The following is a 24044-nucleotide window of genomic DNA, read 5'->3' as shown; positions in this document are numbered from 1 at the left end:
TGGGTGCCCATCAGTCAGCTCTTTGCCCAGGGGATGAATATCACAGAATCCTGTTAATGGTCAAGATGCCCTGTCCCTCTTCTCTCTGAATCAGAAAAGAGAGTAATTTGAAAACAGTAGTCCCCTTTATGTCCTCCCTGCTCAAGGGATTAATCTTATTTTTCCTCCATCACATGCTCTAAGTCCTTTGACTAGTGAATTTAGTAGACATATTGCCTATGGTTATCCTGGGGTAGGGGTTTCCATCCCTGCGGAGGGTGACCCATCATACACTGAGCTCTGTCACACAGCCTCCCTGTAAGTATTTGCAGAATCCAGTCACGGCATGAACATTAATACCATTAGGATTCTATAGGTCATATTCTAACTGCTTTACCAGTATGATCAGCAACAGTTTGATGGAAGGTGCACAGGGATGTGCATTAGCTTTAATACTATAAGATCAAAAAATATAAGGCTGGTGTGGTTGACCAAACAAAATGTGAGTTTAACGTGTGACTGGATGAATTGTACGGGGTTTGTATCTGTGAGGCTTTTGTATGAATCTGCATCTTTCCAGCAGCCTATGTGTGAAAGTGGCTCAGATTAAAAGGCCATGCCATTTAAATTAATTTTAAGCAAATACTTTCTACTTAAAGATATTTCTACCATTAAATATGAAGTAATTTTTTTCAAAATATTACAATTATGGTAGATTTCTTTCTTCTTTATATGGAGAGCCGTTAAAGCAAACAAATGATTTAAATAAATTTGAATCTGTCACTACATATGGAAAACCATAATGAAAATGCACACCTAGCAAGACTTGAACTCAATTCAAAATGTTTCTGAGAATTGCTACAAACTTTCTTTGACTTATGATTTTTCCAGAGAATTAGCTTTATACCCAAACTCTATACTACCAGTAAAAAGGGCTTTATTAAAGCAGGGATAGATTGTATTTTTAATTTGGGGATAAAAGATATAAACCAAAAATAGTGATTTTTCAAGCAAGAATCAAAATAAAATATTCAGAAATACCTCAAAACCCAAAATGTTGTGTTTAGTTTATATTTTTCATGTGAATTAATCAAATAATTATCTTCTAATTTCCTTCTAAAAGATCAAAGTAAAATAAAAAAACTTTCAAAAGGAGGGCTTAACATTGTATATTCTAAAAGAACATCAAATGTTTCACAGTATTTTTTCTAAAATAGTACTGTCAAAGTTGGTATATTTTTGCACATTTTGACTTTGACAAATCCATGTTCAAGTTAATTCACTTAGAAAAGAAAAAACTGTTTGAGAAAATTCCTGACCCACCTGAACTCCTGTGAGCTCTGGGATCAGATGTTACTTTGTTAAATGTCTCAACCACTAATGTAGTATAGGTTGAGTTGCTTGGAGGCTGGGCTTGTTTTGTGGTTGGTTTTTTTAACTATTGAAATCAAACCCTGTAAATCACCAGCATATCTTTAACAAACCCCTTTTTCCATAGTAATAATATTCCAGTAATGGATTTTACTCAGCTTCAGGGTAAGCTTTCTTGCTAATGTAAGAAAGAAAACAACCCGGAGAGCCAGGATTCCTGACATACTGGTTTCCCAAATTCATAAGGAATATGACAGGTCTTTCTTGCTTAGAGAAGATAGAGATTTCAACATGAGCCCCTACATTATAGATGAACATACTGGCCACTTGGCTATTTGGATAGCTCTCATTTACATTGTTTAATTTTTAAAATTTGAAAGCTCAAGGTTGTGGGTTGTTTTCTTTTCCCCAATGTAGAATGAAGGCCAAATGCTTGAAATCATTTGCAAAACAGAATTCTTGTTTTACAGCCAATCTCACAGCTGACTTCACTGAAGCTATTTACGTGAATAAGAGAAGCAGATTTTGACCACAGTAGCTGTGTCTAGACTAGTAGATTTAAAAGTGCCAGGGAAGTGCTTCCAGGCACTGGAATTTGATTGTCTACACTGCTAAATCATTAAAAGGGTCCCTGGCATACTCCTGGCTTTTCCCAGCTAGAGCAGTTCCAAACAATTCACCAGGACCTTTCCCTATAGATAGCATGAACACAAACACCCTTTGGACAATGAGACAGTTTCATAGCATGGATGCAGGCCAGTCTGCACCACATGCCCCAGAACAGTCATCAGTAAGTTTAATTTACTAGTATAGAAATAATCAGTGCAGATCAAAAAAGAAAATCAAAATCTGGACTTCCTTTTCATGGAAGGGAAGAAAGGTGGAAAGAAAGGGGAAACGGGGAAAACAACAATTACCTGATTTTAACAACCAGATTTTTTTAAATGGAATATCCCCTTCTCTCATCTTGATGTTAGGAAAACCTAATGTTCCTTCTGACCTTGTCCATATTGGTTTATTTTTACCATACTTCTCCATTTTCCTACACTGTAAGAACATAGTAATAAGCTGACAAAGGAAAAATGCATGGGTTTGACTTAGTAAATTTCACAACAAGAAGTGCAGCTACATTAATTCTGAGCAGGCCTTTGTCCATCCTAAAGGGCAAAAAAAGGGGGCTGTTCATATCCTTCTCCTCCGAATAACCTACAGCTGAAAAAGAAGATGCTTTTTAATAACAAGGATCAGCTCATTGGGGAACTAAAAGCTAAATTGTGTTTGTGTTTTTGCACAGATACACAAGGGCAGAAGGGCACCTTCTTCAGGCAGTCAGTCCATGCACAGGGTCGATCACAATGGCAGCGATTGTACTGGTGGAATGACAGGACTCTGCAGGGCTAAAGCCCCTAGAAATTACTTGTGAGAAGGGGCATGCCCTCTCACCCTCTTTACTGCACCATGGATAAAGCTGGAATTGAGAAGCAGAGTTTTCTGGCTCCTAAGTACTTGTTTTGCCTGTACTGATTATGTCCCCCTTCAGGACTCCTAGGAGTTCCTGTCAGAAACAGATTCGTTGAGGTGGGAAGGTCTGGTAAACTCAGTTTGAAGTGGTTCATAGAATGAAGATCAAGGATCTGTTTTCCTTTTATCTATCTTCTAATTGGAATGAGGCAGCACCCCAAGTCAATGCCCATTGCTAGTTTCCCATCTATGCACTGCAGTCCCTCCCACAGCACTGATTTCTGCCATAGTTTGGAGATGAAAAGCAGTAGACTGGTCAATATCTATCTTTTTTGAGAGTACAGTACAGTCTAAGTCTTAAATACAAAAAAAGGTCACATGAATTGGTTGATTTGAGGATTCCTCTAGCATTTCAGAGGGAATTATTTCAAACCATGTATATTAATAAAGCAAAGCCCATGGTGTTTCCAAGCATGCTTGGTGACATGTGCAGAACTGCCAAATGGTCCATTATTTCTAAAAATTATGTGTCCCAAGGCAGTAGCAAACTTGTTTTCCAGACTGTGGGCATCAGTTTATGTGATACATTTAGCGTTCCCTTTTCTTGTGTTTTCCAAGATAAAGTTTGGTTTTAAAAATCCCATTCTTTGCACAATATTTCTGTTTTCAGAATACAACCTAAAATGTTTATTCTGTGTTGTCCACTAAGTGTTAGCACTGTTAAAGACAGTGAATGAAAAAAGCAAAGTATGAACGTGAAAGATCTGGAATGTAATCGCTGTGTTCTAGCAGCACATAAGCTCTGTAGAGTAGTCAAAAATAAGATATTGCTGCTCTTTTATATGCCCCATGTATTCTATCATATTAATTATCTGTTTGTTAATGCTGGTGAGAGCAATTATTTTCTTTAGGGGTATAGTATTCCATATAAATCATGATGTCTGAGGATTTTTAGAGGTTTGGTTTTGATTTTGACACCTACTGGGTTATTTCATACTGTAGGGACAATGAGAAATTCAGACAGTATTTCAGACCATCTACTTATAAAAAACAGCATTTACTTGCATAAGAAAAAGCTTCTTTTACAGAAGAACATTGTATTTAATTCAGTTAAAGCTTCTGGCAATGGTGTCCTGCTACAGATGAAAATATAATTTACCAGTGACAAATGCTTATTGGGATTTCAGATTGTATACAAATGGAGGGGGAAAAAGGCACAATAATGCCAACAGGGCAAATTCACTCTCTGTAGATCCAGGGGCTACTTGTGAGCATGTCAGTCAGGTATTAATTCAGCAACTAATATACGCATTTTCGATTCTAACAGGCCTGCACTTTGGTGCAGCAGACTTGTACCAGATCAACCCAATTATAAAGCATTTTCCCCAAAACTTAGCGCCACTGGGAATTTTGGATTCATGAGAAATCATGGAATAGATGTCAGCTGTCCCCTCAGCCTATAAAAGAGAATTCAGGGGAAGGGTGATTTGGGAGACATGAGAAAATTGATCAAAATAGCTATATTGTTCTCAGCACAGTGTGGTCCTTCCAGCTTTTAAATAGGTGATTGTACAGTCTTACAGAGCACCTACATCCCTGGCTTAATATCTGACTTCAGGGAGTCCCTTCATCCATTTCTCAGTCTCTCTTGTGTTCTGCCATGCACATGAACACAGAGACATAGTCTCTGCCTGTTTCTCCACTTTATAGACAGAGATAATACTAATGACCCCTGTAAAGTTCTTTGAAAACTGCTGATGTGAGAGAGTATGTATAAGTAAAGTGCTGCTCATGTACAACTGACTTCACTTTTCCCTTTCTGGAGATTAGAGTGCCTTAGAAAATAATGAAAAATAAAATTTTTATATTTATAAAACAATCAGTTTGTAGTAGAAGGATGAATGCTTGGAGTTGATCAGTTCTGCCCTCACCAGCAGAGCTGATAATAATCAGTCACTTATGTGCTATTTCACAGCTGATACCTCCTCCAAAAAAAAATTAATTGCAAAAGTTTCACAGATGTCTGCAGCAGTTGACCAGAGCTCTTGGGTTATTGCTTGTCAGACTATTAATGGGTTTGGCTAACCATGACAGTCATTACTTTCCCCCTCCTGTGAGCTACTTTCTGTGTAATTTATGCATAGGTTTTGCCAAGATTTGACAACTTTCAGGATATTAACATAAAATTAGACTGCAGAGCTGAACAATGGGTGGCAATAAAATTAGCAGCAGTGGAAACCAATCAAAGAGAATTGGTTTCTTTCCTGCTTTGCTTTTAAGTTAATATTTTTTATTTGTTTTATCTTATTTCATTATCATTTTAGAAGGAAGGGCAACATAATAAATGCTAAAAACAGTTTTGTTTTGCTGGGTACCTTCAGAATCTTCAGAATGGTGCAGAAATTTCAATTAGACAAAATGCCTGACAGCATCTTAAACAGCATCTTAAAGCCTGACAGCTATCCTGAAATCAATCACAGAGGAAGAAAAGTTAGAAGAGTTTTTTGGAGAAAGGGACTTTAAACAGAGCAGTCTGCTCCACACAGATTGTTTAGTGAATGCCATTACAGAATGCAATGTGTGTGTTAATAAGTAAGGACATCTGGTAACCAGCTTTTTTCTGATTCATTAACTGACTCTGCTTCTGTGGCCACAGGGCTTGATAGGGAAGACTGCAAGACTTTTGCTCCCAGAAAATGGGACTTTGATGTATGCTTCGTTCCTTTGACCCAACCATATCCTTTAAATTTCCTTTTATGCCTCCATTATATATATTTAAATATGAAATCTTGCTGGAAACATTTAAAATCTTAGAAGAGTACATCCTCCTATTTAATTGTACATAGCAAGAAGTCATATTTCAGATTTCTTCATTGATCTTCTGCAATAGTTCACCCATCAACACACATCAGTAAGTGAGGTTCTCTACTTGTTAACATTTACATTGCTTATGTTTAAATATTAAATTATTCTCCTGTTTCTCAATGTTTACACTCTTTCAAACACGATTCATGACAATGGATGGAATATTTCTGAAAAAGGACTTTGAATTTATTCCTTTTTGGAAAACTAAATTTGTGCCAAACCAATAGGATTATTTTTTTTTTAAACCCTCCATGAGATTAATGAGCTTGGACAAAGGAAGTAAAAGCATCACACTGCTCATATCAAATGCTGTTTTTCTTTATATAATACAAGTGAAACAGCTCCAAATGCTCTAGAGAGAATGATTGAGCAAAAGAAATCTAACTTGATAGTACATGTTGAGGGATGAAATGGACAATGAAGTTTCCATATGTTGTTTTTACGCAGTAATTAGAAACTGTCACACACCGTTTCATTTTTTAGTTTCCTTGGGCTTATTTGCATGTATGAGGCTTTCCTTAGAGCAGAATTGCAAGCATCAAACTGGCACCCAGTTGAAATCTGAGGCAGTGACACGTGGGCTTCTTCCACCTCATGGACAAGAAGCCAGCGGCAGGTACTGTGATGGCCCAGAGCACAGCTCAGCAGCAGCCAGCTGCAGCCTCACTTGCCTCTCTGCCTCTGCCAGATTTTCTTTTCCAGGTTGAAGCAGTGGCCATTCCCGTGGTGTGGGTCTATATATTCTTGGGTATGTGGACTAGCTTTTCTTTCCAACAGATACAAAGAATTTAACATATTAACCTGCATATATGGTCAGAAGGAGTTTGCTCTTCATTCCCGTAGGTTCCTTTGAAAATCCTTGCACAGTTTCTCAGGGGCAAGACAGGCAAACAGTGCTCTTGGTTTTCCTTATGGATGCAGAAAATTACCCATATGATTTTGACAAATTTTTCGGGCTCTTTGGTAGTAATTCCTTTCTATATCCTGACAAACAGCTGGTTCACTTAAAACATCCGAATCTGGTCTTCAGAATTGCCCCAGAGCAGAATGACCACTAAAACTATTTGGCTCTTATCTTCATTGTCCTGATGGTACTGCCTGAGAAACTTGATTGTATTAACCATTTTTTTCTAAAATAAGATATAGATAGATAGATAGATGTACACTTTTAATGTCAGCTAAGAAACGAAGTCAGTGTGTGTTGTGTAAGTGGGTTGATGTTTTCTGTCTCTGAACTGTTTTCCAAACCTTTGCAAAATACCAGAAAGCTATATATGTATCTCTTGTCCATGCAAGACAGATTAGTGCCCTAGATTGCTGTTAAATCCTGACTCTTAAGTGATCAATAACCTCAAGAAGCAGGCCTCTGAAAAACATCAAAGGACATTGATTATATTCACAGTTACATCTCAGAGGCAGAATTCAAAGATCTACCATTAAACTACTATTTTTTTAAAGACTGGACCAGATCCTTGATGTTACTGATCCTTTTTTGTTCATTGCTGATTAAGGCAAAATTGGCTTTGTTTAAAAAATGGCTGAATAAACTTTTACGGTAACAAGTAATTACTTGTGCTGTAATAGCACTGAAATGTTCCCCTCAGCCAGCTACTGTACAGCTTCCCAGAGATCCTCATCTTCACACTCAATCCAGAGATGGTTCTAACATAAGCCTAATTCATCCATGCAAATGAACCTTTGAGGAGAATAGGTCAGGAATTCCTAGTCATACTCACTTAAAACTACTTAACATCGATTGTTGCTTTTATGTGTATCTTACTGAATATTTTTAGTTGTTATTTATACCATATTCAAACTATAATTTGAACTTTTTTCTAAACATGGAGACAAATCTTCAGGAAGCTATGAAGATAAGCTGTTGATTTATAACTGAAAAAATATGGATATTATACTTTACAGAAACTCAAAAGTAGTTACGGTATCTTGCTTTATTTTACAGTGGAAATATGAAAAAATTAAGAAAGGGAAATGCTCATATGGAAAATGATATAAAGCTAGTTTGAGAGATAGCAGAGTTAGTGGTCAACGCAGTGGAAGGCATGTCATTGGTTATAGCACAGCTGCTGGAGGTGACTGTGTTGGTATCTGTAGCATGTTGATGTGTGAAGTGCAAAAATGAATCTTATTCCTCAGGAGAGTCCTACATATGTCACGTATATTGTCTCATTAAGCCAATCCATTTATCAACCCACTGAATGCCAATTAAATTGCACAGGATGGTGCAGGTATATGGTGGGATGATGGTGCCAAACTTTATTACAGCTGAGCTTTTCTGGCTCAGTACATTCCTGCATAGCAAAATGGCAGACATATCAAAGCCAAATTAAATGTTCTTGAAATAATGCCTTTAAAGAGGAAGAAATGCCATGGTCTGGCACAAAGAGTATGAAATGTAATGTCACTTCTTAGTGTACTTTTAGTTCCAATGAAGATGTCACGGCTCAGATCCAGCCAGTGCCAAATGTCTTCACAGCGTGCAAATTAGATCAGTGTAATTTCATCAGGATGATGATCAGACTCTGTTGTGGTTATATGGCTGCATACACAGCTTCTGCTGACTGCTGCAGTCAGACTGGCACAGCTGAGCAAATGCTGCCATCCTCAGAAAGAGACAGAAGTTGATTTTATAGCATTCTCCTGATGCCAGAGTCCAAAGGATATCCCTAGGTCCTGGGAATAAGTTGAATTAGTATTTTACATGAAAGTGTTAACTCAAAGAACTCTGCTTTTTATCTCCAACAACAGTCCCCTTCTTATCTCCGACAACAGAAACGTGAATATCTTCATTCAATAAATTCTTGTAATATATTACCAGATGATCAGATTTTGACTGAAGGTTTTTCAGCTGAATAGCCAAGAGATCCATTCCGCACCTCTGCTCCAAGACACTGACTGGTAACAGCAGAAAAGACCTACTGCCTTAGCTGTTTCAGTCTAAAGCCTATCATATGAACACAAACTTTGCTGCTTTGGCAGTATTCATTAAGGGTCCTGGCAGATGTACTGTGTTGGATTTAGTATCAGTTGCTTAAACAATATTGCTCTGGCTGCCCACCTCACTCCTTTGCTGGAGGTTACAGCCTGCATTGTAGGGGTGGGAGAACTGAACGTTTCCCAGCTCCTTCAGTTCACAATTCACAATTCACCATATTAGTTTGACTCGCTGCTGCTTAACTTGGTGTATCAGATCTGCTGAATCCTAGGATACCAAAACCTTTTCTAGAATGGTTGGTGCATGAGCACACATTTTGTTCTGCTGATGGAGCATGGGGCTGGTCATCCCCAGCACTGCGAAAGTGTTATCTTTAAAAGGTCTTTTTGTATGCTAGGTCTCCAGGTATGCAACATGGGCCTTATTCTTCTCAGAAATATCATTGTTATTCAGCAAGACTAAATGTAGTAAGCTGATGATTTGCTGATAAATGCTTTCAGAAGCAGGAATGAAATATTTGGTCTAGATAACAGTACCAGGGTAAGGGCATACCTTACATATAATCAAGCTTTGGGTTTGCTTCAGCTTTTTAGACAGAGGATTTTATATGTTAAAATTGTTAGATTTGGTGATTTTTTTCTCCCTCAAGCATTTGGTAAAGAGCAATTACTTACACGTCTAACAGCTAAAATCCCCAAACACCATGGCACACAGCCATCTGAGGCAAGTTGCCAAGTCTGTAGCTTCAATTAACCTTCATATATCCCCCCAAACTTGGAACACTATCAGAAGGCTATTATGTTCAAGCCTTACTCATGTGGTGAGCACTTGGACACTGAAGTTGAAATCAATAGCACTGGTGGATACATGATTGCTCACATGTTCAGGTTTGCACAAGTAGACTCAAATTTGTGGCAGTCTCATCCAGCCTGAAGTAGAGAGATGCAGAGACTTGCAGACACACAGCTGTTTCAGGATCTTGTCACAGAGATCAAGCCCATTGTCCCTTATATAGTATCTGTCCATCACTTAATCTATTTGGGCTCAGATAGTAGCTACTAAACATGGACTGGAATTAAAGGGAAGGGAGCACAGTGAGATTTGGACATCCCATTAAGCCTGTGAAGTAGCCACTGCTTCCAGTAATAGCTGTATGTTCATCAGAGGTACCGTGCAAAAGGGTTGGTCTCTCTGGAGACTGAAACAGAGACTCTATGCATCCCAGATGTTCCTAAGAAGCTGTTTACTTACCCTCCCCTGTGTGCATTTAATTCTCAAGATGGATGGAGCAGAAATGGGAAATGGGGAATTAAATAAAAAGTCAGTTTGGGCTGTAAAATGAAAATGTTACTTCTGCTCACATGGAAAATGTAAAGCTTCAATAAAAGCAGATAAAAACAGTTTTTATGTGGGGGCAGACAAAGGGCTAGATGCCCAGCTGGTATAAACTGGCATAGCTTCACACTGAAGTTGATTAAGCATAGTGCAGTTTGTGCCAGCTGAAGATCTGGCTTACAGTTACCGCTCAGTATCCCTATTGTGTGGGTGAAATCCTATCTGTCTAGGACAGATATGGCATCCAGTGATGGATGTCTCAAGTGCAAAGGCTACGAGAACCTCATAAGATTCAGTCTGTAAACTTACACAATTTTTAAACCTCATAAATGCCACTACAAATTACTAGAAATTGAGGAAAAGTACTAGTACACAGAGCCTGAAATCCTGGGGAAATAAAGAGCTTCTATCATTAGAAGAAAAGGAAATCATATTTAATAGATGCATACAATTTCATATTTAGTGAGAAATATTTACTCTGTGGTGCTTTTACTCAAACATTTCACATTTACACTCTAACAAATCTGCAGTCTGAGGCAAATGAGATGTTTCAGCTGAGATGAGAAGGAATTCACCCAGCCTTTCTGTTTGTGTACCTATCCCAACATGGGGGTAGAACCCTGGGCCGCTCCTGGGGCATGCCAGGACCCAGATGCCAAGCTTGGGAAGGCTCTAGTAGCAACATCTGGCTGCACGGCAAGGTCTAAAGGCAGTTGTGCTAACAGATCTGGAATAGCCTCTGGGTCTGGGCTTGCTCACCCTCTCCTAGGACACATTTTCCTTCTGCTCACCTTTGTTTTGTCAAATGTGTGGGCTTTTCATTTATTACACACTAGACTAATATGGGAAGGCTTCCTATCTGATCAGCAGGGATGTTTCCTATACAGTACCTTTTATTGTCTTGCAAATTCTTGCCTCAATAACTGCAGCCTATACAAATACATGCCACTTGATTTTTGCCCCCTTCATTTTATCATGAAACTCTTCACAAGATCTAATGGCTGATTGCAAAAATCAGTTTCCTAAAGCTGACAGATTTGAGGGATATTAGTATCTTTTGATTACACTTCTATTTTTGTACACATTAGAGGTAGAATTAAGCAAAACTGATTGAATTTGCTCTAAATTTGTTTGAGTTGCTTCTGGTAATACAAAAATCACCAAAAAAGGACATGAAGCTATGAAAGTCACTGCCACGTTTAAGCAAACCCTTTCATACTATTTTTATGTCTTTAAGCCTTTGTTGTGCATTCTGTGTCCAATGCAAAACTTATGACAAGACATATCGTTGTATCATTAATACTGAATTAAAACATTCAGGGTTTTTGAATTCACGGTAAACACTGTTTTTGTAATTGCTTGAAATTGACCTAAGTAAAAAATGTTCAAAGACCATTAATTCTGTGGCATCGACACTTGCATTCTTCCAAAAATGGAGAGGTTTCTTTGTGTCCTTTGTTTTAAAAGAAAAATTTAAAAAACATGGCAAAATATTTTAAAATAATACCAGTTTAGCTGAAATGGATCATGGCGTAAGAACTCACTAGGTAAACTAAGTATTATCTTGTAAATTGGACCCTAGCCTTTGGCCCTGAGCTAGCAAGAAACATGTCATCGCACATCTAAAATTCACTAACATTTAAGAAATTAATGTTAACAATATGTGTTTTTTTTCCATGGGCAGAGTACAAAAAAGGAGTATTACAGGATAGCATATGCTAGTTGTAATGTTCTGTGCACTGCTAAAGGTGTTCAACAAATTTTAATACAAGGTGAAATTTGTTTTTAGAATTCTCTACATAGCAAATAAAGAAACCCACAGTAGAATAATAATGCTCCGAGCACTCCAGGTGTCTAATGGCAAAAATATTTCTTTTTCCTCTAGCTTTGTGGTAATGAAATAACTACAACAGTTATAATTCTGTGGAACTAAGGAGAATCTTATTCTTCAGGGATTAAAAAAAATATTCAAGAAAGGATAAACTTAGAACATATAATCCAAGAGAATAAAAAAGGACATGTGGATTAATATGGAGAAATATTAATTGGAGCATTAAATGTTAACAAAAGCATGAAATGGATAAACAAGACATATCTAACTTAACATGTTGCTTAGGGATTTATGTGTAGCTCTGCTTAACTACAGGTCAGTTCATGGGTTTAGGTTTGGTTTCTGTTAATCTTATGGTACATTTGAGAACACATACAAGGGTTACAGCACATGTGAAGTGTCAAAGAGCTGGCTGAAACAATACAGTTAAAGGAGTGTGGAGTCGGTAATAGAGGTTGTGTAGTGATAGCCCTTGCCATGACATTAGGCTGTATTTGAAACTGCCTCATGGAAATTGAGTTGACTGTGACAAGGTCACTTCTACAGATTTGTGATTGAGATAATAATCACAAGTGAGGTTATCACTAAAACCAGTGATAACTCAGAAAAGAGTGAAAAAGAGTTGCTGATAGACTGTAAACCATATTTACACGCACAAATTGGAATCTTGGAAAGGTATTTACTAATAACCCAGTTAGTACAGACCCCCAACTATTGTTCCCTTGCATCACAAGGAAGAATGTAGCCTGCTGTTCACAATCTCCTAGTACATCATATACTAAGCTTTTCTGGTTTTTGCATGCATCTGTGGTTGGGTAGATGACTGAGAGAAGCCATTCCTTCTAAATTAATTCAAAATGACTGAAGTTAACTTCACAGGGAAATGAACTGTGGAAAAGAAGTTTGGCACCAAAAAAATGGTAAAATACATCTGACAGATTTTTCTTCAATGTCCAAGCACAGCTGAACTACAATAGGGTGAGCTATTAACCATAATTAAGAGGTGATATCATTAATTTTTTTAGCATATAGGAAAAAAATCATTTACTCAATGCAAAGGAATTTGTAACTAACTGACTGTTAGAGCCTTGCATGTCCTCTGCTGCACAAAAAGCATCCAAATAACTCCAAAAGAGGAAGAATAATGATCAACACTTTACCCTGAAGGAGATGTCACACTATTTTCCCTTGATGAGGGAAAGCTTACCCTCATCATGTAACCTGCTTCTCTTCCAGGAAAAACAATGAAATCCATTAGCCTAATGTCCCTTCTGTGACCTATTGAAGAAGCAGGGCACTATCCCCAGAGGGCATGGGGGTCCAGCCCTAGGGAGACCAGAAGAAGAACAGGCAGCCACATGCCCTTATGGATCAGCTATGAGTGGTGAAATGTGCCTCTTGTCATCAGTGGCATCATCTAGGTGATAATAAACACGGGCTTTATAAAATAAAATCACCTCACCACCTGTTCTCTGTATTGCTGAACTCCATATTGCTTTTCTTAAACAATATGCTCCAGTGACAGGGATTTGTCTAAATCTCTTCACAGAGTGGTGCCTAGTAGGTGGCTTTACAACAAACCTTGACAAAGCGAGTAGCAAAGTTTTCTTTATAGCAAACCAAAAATAAATATATTTACATTATCTGCTGGTCCATAGCTTCTCTTCTCCTTCTTCAGAGATGATACACCTAGCCCAGCTTGCACCTGATGAGTAGTAAGGGTAGGTAGGGAGTCCAGGATCACCCTTAGACACTAGAGTTTCACATTCTCAAGAGATCAGTGCCTCTGAACTTCATCATAGAGCACACAACAAAGTCCTACTTCACCTTTTAGTATGTCTGGATTGTTTAATTTCACCTTAGGAAAAGCAAGGGACACAATAATGTATTTCCTAAGCCTTGTCTATTTTTATTTATAGCTGTTCTGCTTGTCGCACTCCACTTCTATTACACCAAACAGCAGAATGCGGCCTGTTTTTTTGATGTTAAAAGATTTTCAGAAGATCACAAGACTATTGAAGACATGAACAAAGCCCGTCCAAATCTGCAAGCATGATCCAGCACTTCTAGCTCAGGCAGGCACACCTCCGATTTATACGGCTGGAGCTAGGAGTGTGCTGTTTGGGCTGCCGATATGACTGCTTGGGGAACCACTTGACAGCACAATCCAGGCAACTTTGGAGACACTTTCACAAAATCTTTCTATTTTCCTAGCCACACATTTTCCTGAAAGTTACAGGGGTTTCAGGTTTTGTGATTTCTATTCTTCCACCAAATAAAATAGTTTAAATTGCTCCTAAAACAGCAGCCTATTTGCAGTAGAAATTTTTTTTTTAATTAATGCACACTACAAACTAACACAGTCCATTGACAGACATGCACATTTTGATAACAAACCCCTTATTTACAGTGTTGCATCTGTTAACAAGAGTGGCCTCATTGATGCATCTGGCCCTTTATTATTGTTTTGTTACATGAGTCCTATTCAAACTGCAAATTACAATGGAATGTTACATCATGTTCATCTTTTCTAAATTAACATACTTCAGTATGCCTTTTTGGTTAATGCAAGGAAGGCATGGATTACGGTCTTTCACATTGGATATAACAAGGGGAATGCTCTGTCATAAAATACCAGTCTGGAATGCATTTGGCAGATTTATGGTGATGACTTTGGAAAATGCTGGTTTAGAAAAGTAATTTTCAGCATTCTTTTCAATTCAAGCAACTTGGCTGCTCTTGGGAATTTCCTGTTCTTGGTACCAATCTTGACTATACAAACTACAGGGAACTTGGAGCAAATACTTGTATGTGCAAAAATGGGCTTTCACAAAAGCCATATAAAACAAGCCTTTGTCACTTTATGATTGTAAGTAACAGCATTAGATTTTATATTCATTAAATATGCTAGAGCCAGGGGGACTACCTAAAACATCCTTGTGGAGGGGTAAGAGCTGTAGAATGGCTCTATTCTGTCATGACCTTGACGCTCATTTACACAAGCTCTGTCCATGCCATAGTTTATTCTAACTTGACAGCCAAGAAGATCAGTACTAAGACAGCAATAACATAGCTATCATTGTTAAATGCCTTTTTTTCCTTGGGCACTCCAGCCTGGGTGGTTGAGGAAACTTGAATAGAAATGCTGACTTCCTGACTTTCCAGTTTCTTGGGTCCAAGTCAAGAAGGGAAACAGTGTAGGAACAACAAAAATAGTGTATCAGACAGAGATTCGCTTAAGCAGAAGCAGCCATTTAAGCCCACCCTGGGGCTGGTCTGCAGAACCAAAAGAAGCAGAATGTGCTGGAATACTTAAGAAGAGGATTCAAGCTTATATTTAAAATGTATGATTGATACCTGAAATTGTTGTTGAATCAGGAAAACCAAAACTATTCCATGGCTCTAACATTGCTGGAAACTAAACCCTGCCCTTGTTTGGAATTACTTAAATTAACCAAGTTGTTCCTTTAAATGCATATATCATTGATAAAGACTCAACTGTTATATTAGGTTACTCTAAGGTTTGAGGACAATAAGCAGATGCTTACCACTGTAGTTCTGTTGGGGGTTAATAGGAATCTGCATGGTTAAATAGCACTCATTGCTTTGACAGTCTATAATGCCCTTAATTCTTCACACACAGATCAGATGTTGGTAGTGGAAAACATCTGTTTCTGCTCATATATTACAGAAAAAAAAAACACCCAAAGATTAGAAATTGGTAGCAGTTGCAAAATTCTGACTCAGAACTTAAGCAATCATAATGTTAGGAGTCACTTCTTTCCCAGGTTGCCTGGGCTTTACATTTTTTAATAGTTTAATACTGATCTACTGTTTAATTCTCTTTTTAAATTAAGTAGTAACAGATATTCTTGCTAATACTGAATAAATATATTTTGTAGTTGAATCGTTTGAAACTTTGAACAGGAAAACAAGATATTTGAAGGTCCATTCAGTCCAGCTTAGGACTGTCAGCTTATTTCAGTCTGTCATGGGGCATTAAGAGAGCAGCAGCAGGAACCAAACCACATCATTTAGTGGCACAAAATCTCCACAATTTGTCTACCAAGCAGAATGGGTATAGCAGGTAGGTGGTGATTTCTGTTGTAAGATTTCTGTTCCATGACATGCAAACACTCTGCAGACACACAACTGCCAAGGTCTTGCCCCGTGACTCAAAAGAGCATGCACACAACACATCCATGTCCACCCAGACTTCCAGGCATAGCACTCCCACCTCTGGCTCAGCCTTCTGCATGGGGCTGGACTTCTGAGGAGGTGTGCCCCTGGCAAACTACTTTTCTATGATTTATTGAATTCTAAGTTGGATGGACAGGAAGAACCACCAATGGCCTTACTAAACCATTTGACCCCATGGCATGGCCATTAAAGGGGAAAGGCAGGAGTAAGGGCCTAAGGACAAGGCACCATCAAGTGGCCTTTGAGTGTCTCAGCAGGTCACCCACCTTTGGAGGCCTCCAGTCCCCGTCCCACCCCTGTCAGAAAGGCAGCAGCTCTGCAGTCACCAAAGTATCTGGGACACAGGGAGATGAGCCTCCCTCAGTGCAGAAGTCCTGAGGCAGCCTTGGCTCTACCGTGGCTCTGCTGAGTGACCAGGCAAGGATTCCTAAGTCCAAGGAATCGCATCTTTCTTCTTTATTTTGCCAGTGAAAATAATCATGAACACTAAAAATCTCAGTCCATTTGACAAAACTAAAACTGCACTTCTCAGCAGAAAAGGATTCTCATGGAAAATTTCTGGCCATATCCAGTAACTTCTTTTTGTGACTGAGAGTTTTTCTTTCTAGTTTTTCATGTGACTTCTGAATTCCTTTTTTTATTAAGTCTTCCTTTATATCACAGTAAAATTGCTCTCACAACAGTGGTAGTTTCATATTACATTCTTTTCCACATATATGTCATGGATACGGATTTACTAAATCAAGGTTTTTCAGCAGTAGTCTAGTCTCTTTTGAATATAATGGGAAAACTCTAGGGTTTCACCTCCACAACTTATCAGGATTTTTAAAACAATCTAAAAAGAGATTATTACAAAATAGATGTTCAATTTATCACAAATAGTGGTAATTTAATTGAATACAGTAGCTATCTAGGGTTTATATTTTTATAAATATTTAACAAAGTTACTTCACAAAAATGTTCATGCTGTTTGTTCTCAATGTTTCATTGTTACAAAGCTGTTAATTAAGGTAATAAAACAATTGTTACAGAAAGCAAGAAATTAAACATTTTACTAGAGGTACCTTCTGTGAGTAAGCCAGGTATTTTCGCCTAGATAATAATTTATCTGCAGATGAAATACCTTCCTGAGTGTTCTTTATTCCTTTTTCCACCTAGTGCTACTACATTGTACTTAGGGGAAGAAAAAAGTGCTACAGATAACAGGAAATACTGGATCTGCCTCAGCATTTTCTGTCCTTTTGTTTCTGTATCTGATTCCTATTCAGTACTACAGTCACATTCACAGCAGATGTCACCTGCACATTTTTCATGTAGGGTAGAAGGTTGTCACAAAGGTAACCTCAACTAGATGTAATAATGCACATACCTGAAATTATGTCTTATATAATGTCTTGTCTTCAGAGAGGAAATAGACCAGTGTAGGTAACCTGAAACACCTCTTGGATAAAAAAGCTGTATTCTTTTATTCTAGTGCAAAACCAAAACAGCTTGCATATTTTTAGATTTATTCCATATATTTATGAAAGCTGATATCTCCATACATTTTAGGGGGGCTACTGACACTGAAGCCTTTACCTCAGACTACTTCCACCTAGTTCCATTTCTAACTCAAGGGTACATGACATGTCCAGATCTTGGGTTAGAAAATCTTTACTGTTTTTTTCAGACCATATACCCTCATCCCAATTTCTGTTGATAGCAACCATAATTGTATCTAACAACAACTCTGACACAACCTCTGAAGACATTGGAAAACATATTATATACCAGAGATCCTGAACTTCTTCCTCTACACCATTCTCCCACCCATTTTTTATTATATCCTTTAGAAATTAGCCCGCTTTACCAGTTACATACAATAGTCTCTTTGTTCTTCACTGACTTCATACATAACTTTCATTTATAAGCAGTTTCTCTGCTCAGTACCATCTAAAAGATTTTAAGCCTTCTTTTCCCCACAGTCTTCAGGAAATAAATTTGGTACTGATTAAGAAATATCCTCAGTATTTTTATGTTCTTATCCAAGACCAGTAAATAGAGTATTGGTTACATCCCTTTCTCTGTGATAAGAGCATAATCCTTCATATATGCTTGCTAAACCTTTCAAAAATCATATGTTTGCATGCTATAAAAAAGTTTTGCTAACAAGTACATTACACTAGAGACATAAAAAAGAGTGTATTAAATTAACCACAAGATTTTCAAAAGCACTCAAGGGATATTAGACTGTACCTCTAAAAAGGAGCTAAAGATGTGGTCAAAAACAAGTAGAAAAATTAACTTGAAATATTTAACTAGAAAGTAATTGTTCTTATGAGTTGGAATGCAAATGCAACATGGCAGAATTTTTCCAGTCATACAAAATAAAATAATTATTAGTAATAAAACATAACTGTTTTTCTGAACTACCCTAACTCTTTCCAAAAGGCTTCCTTTGTCTGTCAGGATCCAATCATGCATGTAAATGGAATTTTTCCCTGTTTGGGTTTTGTTTACATCAAGCTTCCGGTTATCAGGATCTCTAAAGAAAGTTCTTGTGCAAAACATTGCTAAAGAGAGCTCTGCAACCACATTAAACTCATACTGGAAAAAAATATAAGGGGAAACAAATAAAGAGGAAAGAAATATATCTTGAATTTATCTACTTACATGAACTAGAATTTATAATGAAAATATTCTTGTGATTTCAATAAAAGAAGTCAACTAAAATAAGATAGGCAACTATGTTTTTTTCAGCTCCTGAGCTCATTTATGCTCCTGAGAGTATCAAATTAAATCTCAAATCTAGTGAAACTATTTATTCCCTAACAAACCATCCAGATCTATTGTTATTTCATGTAACTAAAGTCTGTCAGTTACATACAGGCTCCTTCAGAAAATTCTACGTCATTCCCAAGGTGTATAGGAATGACAGTGTTAGCAATCTCAGTCTTCCAAATCCCTCAGGCCTTGTGGAAAACTGGAATGACAACTTTTCCCTGGATCTTTTCAAGAAGTACTCAGCTATGCACACTATAGGGCGGCACTAGTTTAGATTCTCTAAGGATGTAGTTTAAGGTAAGTCAGAAGACAGTAGGAACAAAGAATTCCTAATAAGAAAGGAGAACCGTTGTTAAAACTAATCTGAAAAAGGACATTCCACCCCCTTAGAAAATGACACCAAAACTGGCAACAGACTCTTTTTTTATTATTATTTAAACTTTCTAAAGAACATGTATAATTATGTTGCATTGCTTGAAAACAGCAATTCCAGTTGCATAGGAATTGCCATACTCAAATAGGAGTTTTAAGTTTGGGTGCATCACAATTTCTGCTGCTTTGTACATACTGAACTGCTGATTTTTCTGTATCTTCCTCAGTGCCTTTTATATAATTTAATGTCCTCTCACCTTGAAAGAAGGTATTTGCAAGACAGGAGCCTTTATTCTCACATATGACTGGAAACATAAACTAGCTAGTATCTATGCTTATTTGAGCATGAGGAGCTTGAGGAAGTCAAACCACATCTTTTGAAGAAGCCAGAAAGATTTATCTAAACACAAATAGTTCATTTCAGCTGTTGAGAATGCATTTGTCCTCTCATTCACCTCTGAGACAGTGTAAGTATTGGGAAATTCATTTTACGAAAAGTCTAATTAAGAAGAAATTAGCTCCAGAATCTAAAATCCTAACAGTGAGCAAGCCCCACAGAAAAATTGCTCTTGCTTTAAACATTTTCAAGAAGACCAAAAGAAGCATGAATATTTGGGTATTATATACTCCAGATAGATCTGCTTTTGCTGAAGTTTGCAAATCAAACTTAATTCAGTAAATGCCTACCTTTGTTTATGTTGCTTTAAATATAGTCTGCATAATAATAGATGAGAAAAGTACTGTAACATACCAAACAGAAGATACAAGTTCATCTTCCATTATTTTGAGCTAAGATACTATGACTAGATACAAAGCCAAGATACAGAGCTGATGTAAGTCATTTCATATTTCGCGTATGCAGAAGTTATTTATTGTTGTAGTTGATAAAAAAATCCAAAATGTTTTACCTTCTTGGTGTTGCTGTATTATGCTATATGGTATAAGCATGAGTGTAATTACAATACACTTCATTTAGTAGGGAAAAACATACATTTGCAGTGAAGTGAAAAATGTGCATCATGGAACGTAATAAAGAGGAAACCTGCCTTGTTTTCTATTTTATGCTGTACTTTCAGATCAAGAACTTCCTAATCTGCATTGAAAGACCACAAAACTGAGGATAGTTTTAGTGTAGATGAATGACTTGACAAAAACACTCGCTAGCAGAAGTGGTGCTTTTTCTTTCAGAGAAATTTTCCCAAATTCATTCAGCTTAAATTTTGTATCTGGGTAAAATTTGCACTGGAGTATAAAAATCAGTAAAACCCCCACCATATTCTATCCCAATAACTGAGATACAACAGGGTATAGCACCCCTACTTCACTGGAGGGCAGGAGAAGTCCCATTTCTATGGGGTTGCAGTTGATGATTCTAGAGTTGAAAGCTGTGCCTATATGAGGAAAACCTAATTCTGCATGGATATCAGAGCACACTTAACCTTGGCAGGTCATCCACGAACAGGGTCCACAAAAGAAGCAGCTAAATATCCCTACCATCTACTATTTCTCTAATGCAAGATGATAAAAAGGGTTAAGTAAACGTTTGTCATGCAACCAATCTTCAAGTCAAGGATGGTGGAAGAAGAGCTGCGTGCTATCCAAAAGATGAAAGCACAGCACTTGCGTAAATACGGAAAAAAAACCATTATTAGCTATTGGCTGAATGTTGTATTCAGTACCCATAACAATTAAACAATGTTAACAAATAATTTATGCCACCATACACCTCTTAGATTCTAGGACTTTTATTCTAAATTTCTGAAATTTCAGAAAGACACTACTTAAAGGATGTCACATAATTTGGAGTGCTCTCCAGTGTACCTTGCTCGTGAAAACAAAAACCTTTAGGAGGTGAAAACTAGAACCACGTGAACCTGACAAGAAAAGCAAATATGAAAATATTAATCATCTGGCTTTAGGGGATTTATGCTGTCACCCAAGAATGTTTTATTGTACACAACCAGAGTTGTTCATGTTGTAAGGGAGCACATTCCTGACTTACTATGTATGAGTTATCTGCAATATATAAATTAATTGCTGAAAATGAGAATAGAAGCCTTGTCATCTTTTCCCCAAGAAGCCTTTTAGTAGAATTGGATGAAACATTCAAAATTAACACTCTGTTTACTACACGTTGTTTTCCCTGTTAGAACTGAACCACAAACCAATAATGATCTTGTAGAATTTGCTTGTTATTCGCTGTTGTTCGCTGACACTTGTCCAAACAAATTACTGCTTATGGATTATCTGAAATGTAAGGCTATTATTTGCACTTAATTATATGTGATAGATCACTCAAATCACATGTTATTTAGATGTTAATTAGATAATCTCTGTTTCATAAATTGAGCATACCTGAAAATCATTTACCTTTAGAATCTCTAAGTAATTAGACAGAGATATAATTCCAGGAATAGCTGTTACTCTTTTTTTTCTTTTTTTCTTTTTTTCCCCTCATTGCAGGGGAAACCTGACTAACTAGAGACATCTTTGCTGGTAATATATGGAGACCTCAGATTTCAAAGCTCATTCTGGTTTGAGTGAACTGCCTAACAAAATTTTCATTTCCTTTTTCCATGACATACAAGTCTCAAGTAATAGGAGAGACATGTTTGATGGTGTTCATACATCATGGGGTGTGAAGGGGTGAGGGGTGCTATACACTGTCCACAGAGCCTGGTTTCATTTCAATTGCTTATATGTGTATGCCAGAATTACTATATCCTTCCTCAGCAGCACACTATTTCAGACACCTGTTTCATGCTTGGTCTGAAGCCACTGGCATTTGTATTAACTTGGAGTCATACCTAATGCTGTTCTTAATTTTGCTTATTTTCCATCTCACTACACATGCCCTGCCCAAAAACCCCTATGCATAGTGGTTACTAGTCCAGTGGGTATAGCCCAGAGTCCTGCTGGAGCCCAGGGAATCGCAGACAACAGCCATACTGCGCTCTTCCTGCCAGTCAAAACTTCAGAAGAAAGGGAAAACTTAGACAAATGTTAACTTTAAGATTCTCTCTATAAAAAAATAATATCCCAAAACATGGTTTTACTGATGAATGGCTAAGACTTTTCATTGCCCATGTATTTCTTCTTTCCAGCACCTAATTTCTTCTTTTCAGCAATCATCTTGAGTATGGGTTTTAACTTTGGATCTGCTGCATGGATCCGAAAGGATTAAACATGATTTGTACTTGGAGCTCCTTACAGTTGTGGGACATTATATTTATTTTAAAGCTACTGTAAGCAGTCTGTTTCATCAGGCATTTCATCCTGCTCTCTCTGATTTTCATCTATTCTGGCAAAAAAATCACTTCAGTCAACTCATTCACTTCAGCCGACAATACTTTTGTGGAAGAACTAGAAGTATGAGCCCAACATGTGGCTTGATGAAGTTAGACTTCCTTCCAGTATGTTACTATGACATATCTATACTGCAGATGTAAACAAAACAGTTTTCTTTCTTTTTGTTATGAAGAAAATCGAAGCAATTTTGTAAGTGCCTTAACAAAACTAATGCAGGCCAAATCCTAACAATCATTTAAGTGAATATGTCATTTACATCTTTTATATGGAGGGATGAATTGATATTCAAAATCATTCCAACATGATTTAAGTTAAAAATACTCTGACACAGAGATTTCAATATATTTCTTTAAATGTTCTCTTCCTCTAATATTTCTTCTTTGTTAAATAAAAGAATCAGTGGCTACATGCTGTGGGCATTTCCTCTGATTTTTCAGTCATTTCCAATGCTGTATGATTATTGTACTTGTATGGGCTGGTGATTATAGCATAAGAGATTACTGAAAAAGAATTATTTTTAGACTTCAGGGAGTTGTACATTGTTCCTGACTGCATCTGTTAAGATCCTGTAAAAACTGAGCCAGATGCTGCGTGGTATGCAAACACTCTGGGTTGCAGAGATCGTATGTGCAAAGATTACAAAAATACTCTCTAAAAAGTAACTGTGATTATGATCAACATGACAGTCACCTAAGATTGAATTCTGTCCTTTTAAATTGCATAATTCACACAAGTTTATGGGAAATCTTCAGCTGTCACTGAAACTGGCCCTACTTGTGGCAAAATTGCTCTCAAATATTTAATGTCATCAACCACTGCTGAACAGAGGCAAGCAGAAAGTAAAAAATTTTAGAAAGATAAAAATATGTACCTTCTGCTCAAGGAGTGATTGGAAATAACACCATACCAGATTCTCAGCTAGTGTAAATCAGTCTAACTTCACTGACCTATCATTCCCAACTGCCCCTATGGATGGCCTGTACTATTTAGCATTGAGACATGGAAAAAAGTCTGTAGTCTGCCTAACAACCTGTATTGCTGCTTCTTAAAGCTTTTAATATATGATCTGCATGATTTACTATGGTGTATTTCTCTACACATAACAGCTCATTATAAGCTCTGCTGGCTCTTACAGCCTAAGATGGCAGTTAGCTACTCCTACACACACATCTACTGAAGTCAGACCCTGTGCTCAACTGATTAGATCCAGAGCTGTAATTTTGATCCAAATACCGGAACTATGCATGACACTTCCTTTGCGCTTATGAATCTGTCCTTCAGATATCACCCCAGCCTTAAACAGCCCTTTCCCTACTCAAAAGCAGCACAGTGCTTGCTGCATTCTCTCTTTTCAGTGGCTACAGCTGTTGTTGAAATACATAGTTTGCCATGTTGTAGATTTGAAAAGTTGCAGAGGCACCAGTTTAAACCCTTTTAGAGGATAGCATTTTCACGGCGGGGGTGTGGGGGGTGGCGGGGGTGTGGGGGGTGGCGGGGGTGTGGGGGGGTGTGTGGGGGTGTGGGTGTGTCTGTGTGTGTGTGGGGTGTGTGTGTGTGTGTGTGTGTATACACCCATACTCACAGCTACATCTGTATCTACATTCT

General features: G+C 37.6%; 1 long non-coding RNA gene across 5 annotated transcripts in view; it reads left to right on the top strand.

The window, feature by feature from the left end:
• Nucleotides 1-24044, top strand: part of LOC308068892 — a 146630-nt gene extending 122586 nt beyond the window's left edge. For all 5 annotated transcript variants that reach the window (XR_013930173.1, XR_013930174.1, XR_013930175.1 and 2 more), the window contains one exon: nucleotides 1-24044. This exon is cut by the window's left edge and continues 42510 nt beyond it. This is a non-coding gene — a long non-coding RNA (uncharacterized lncRNA).

The sequence above is a fragment of the Falco punctatus genome, assembly GCF_963210335.1.
Source record: "Falco punctatus genome assembly, chromosome: 8".
NCBI classification, from domain to species: Eukaryota; Metazoa; Chordata; class Aves; order Falconiformes; family Falconidae; genus Falco; species Falco punctatus.
This window is presented reverse-complemented; position numbering and strand designations above follow the sequence as displayed.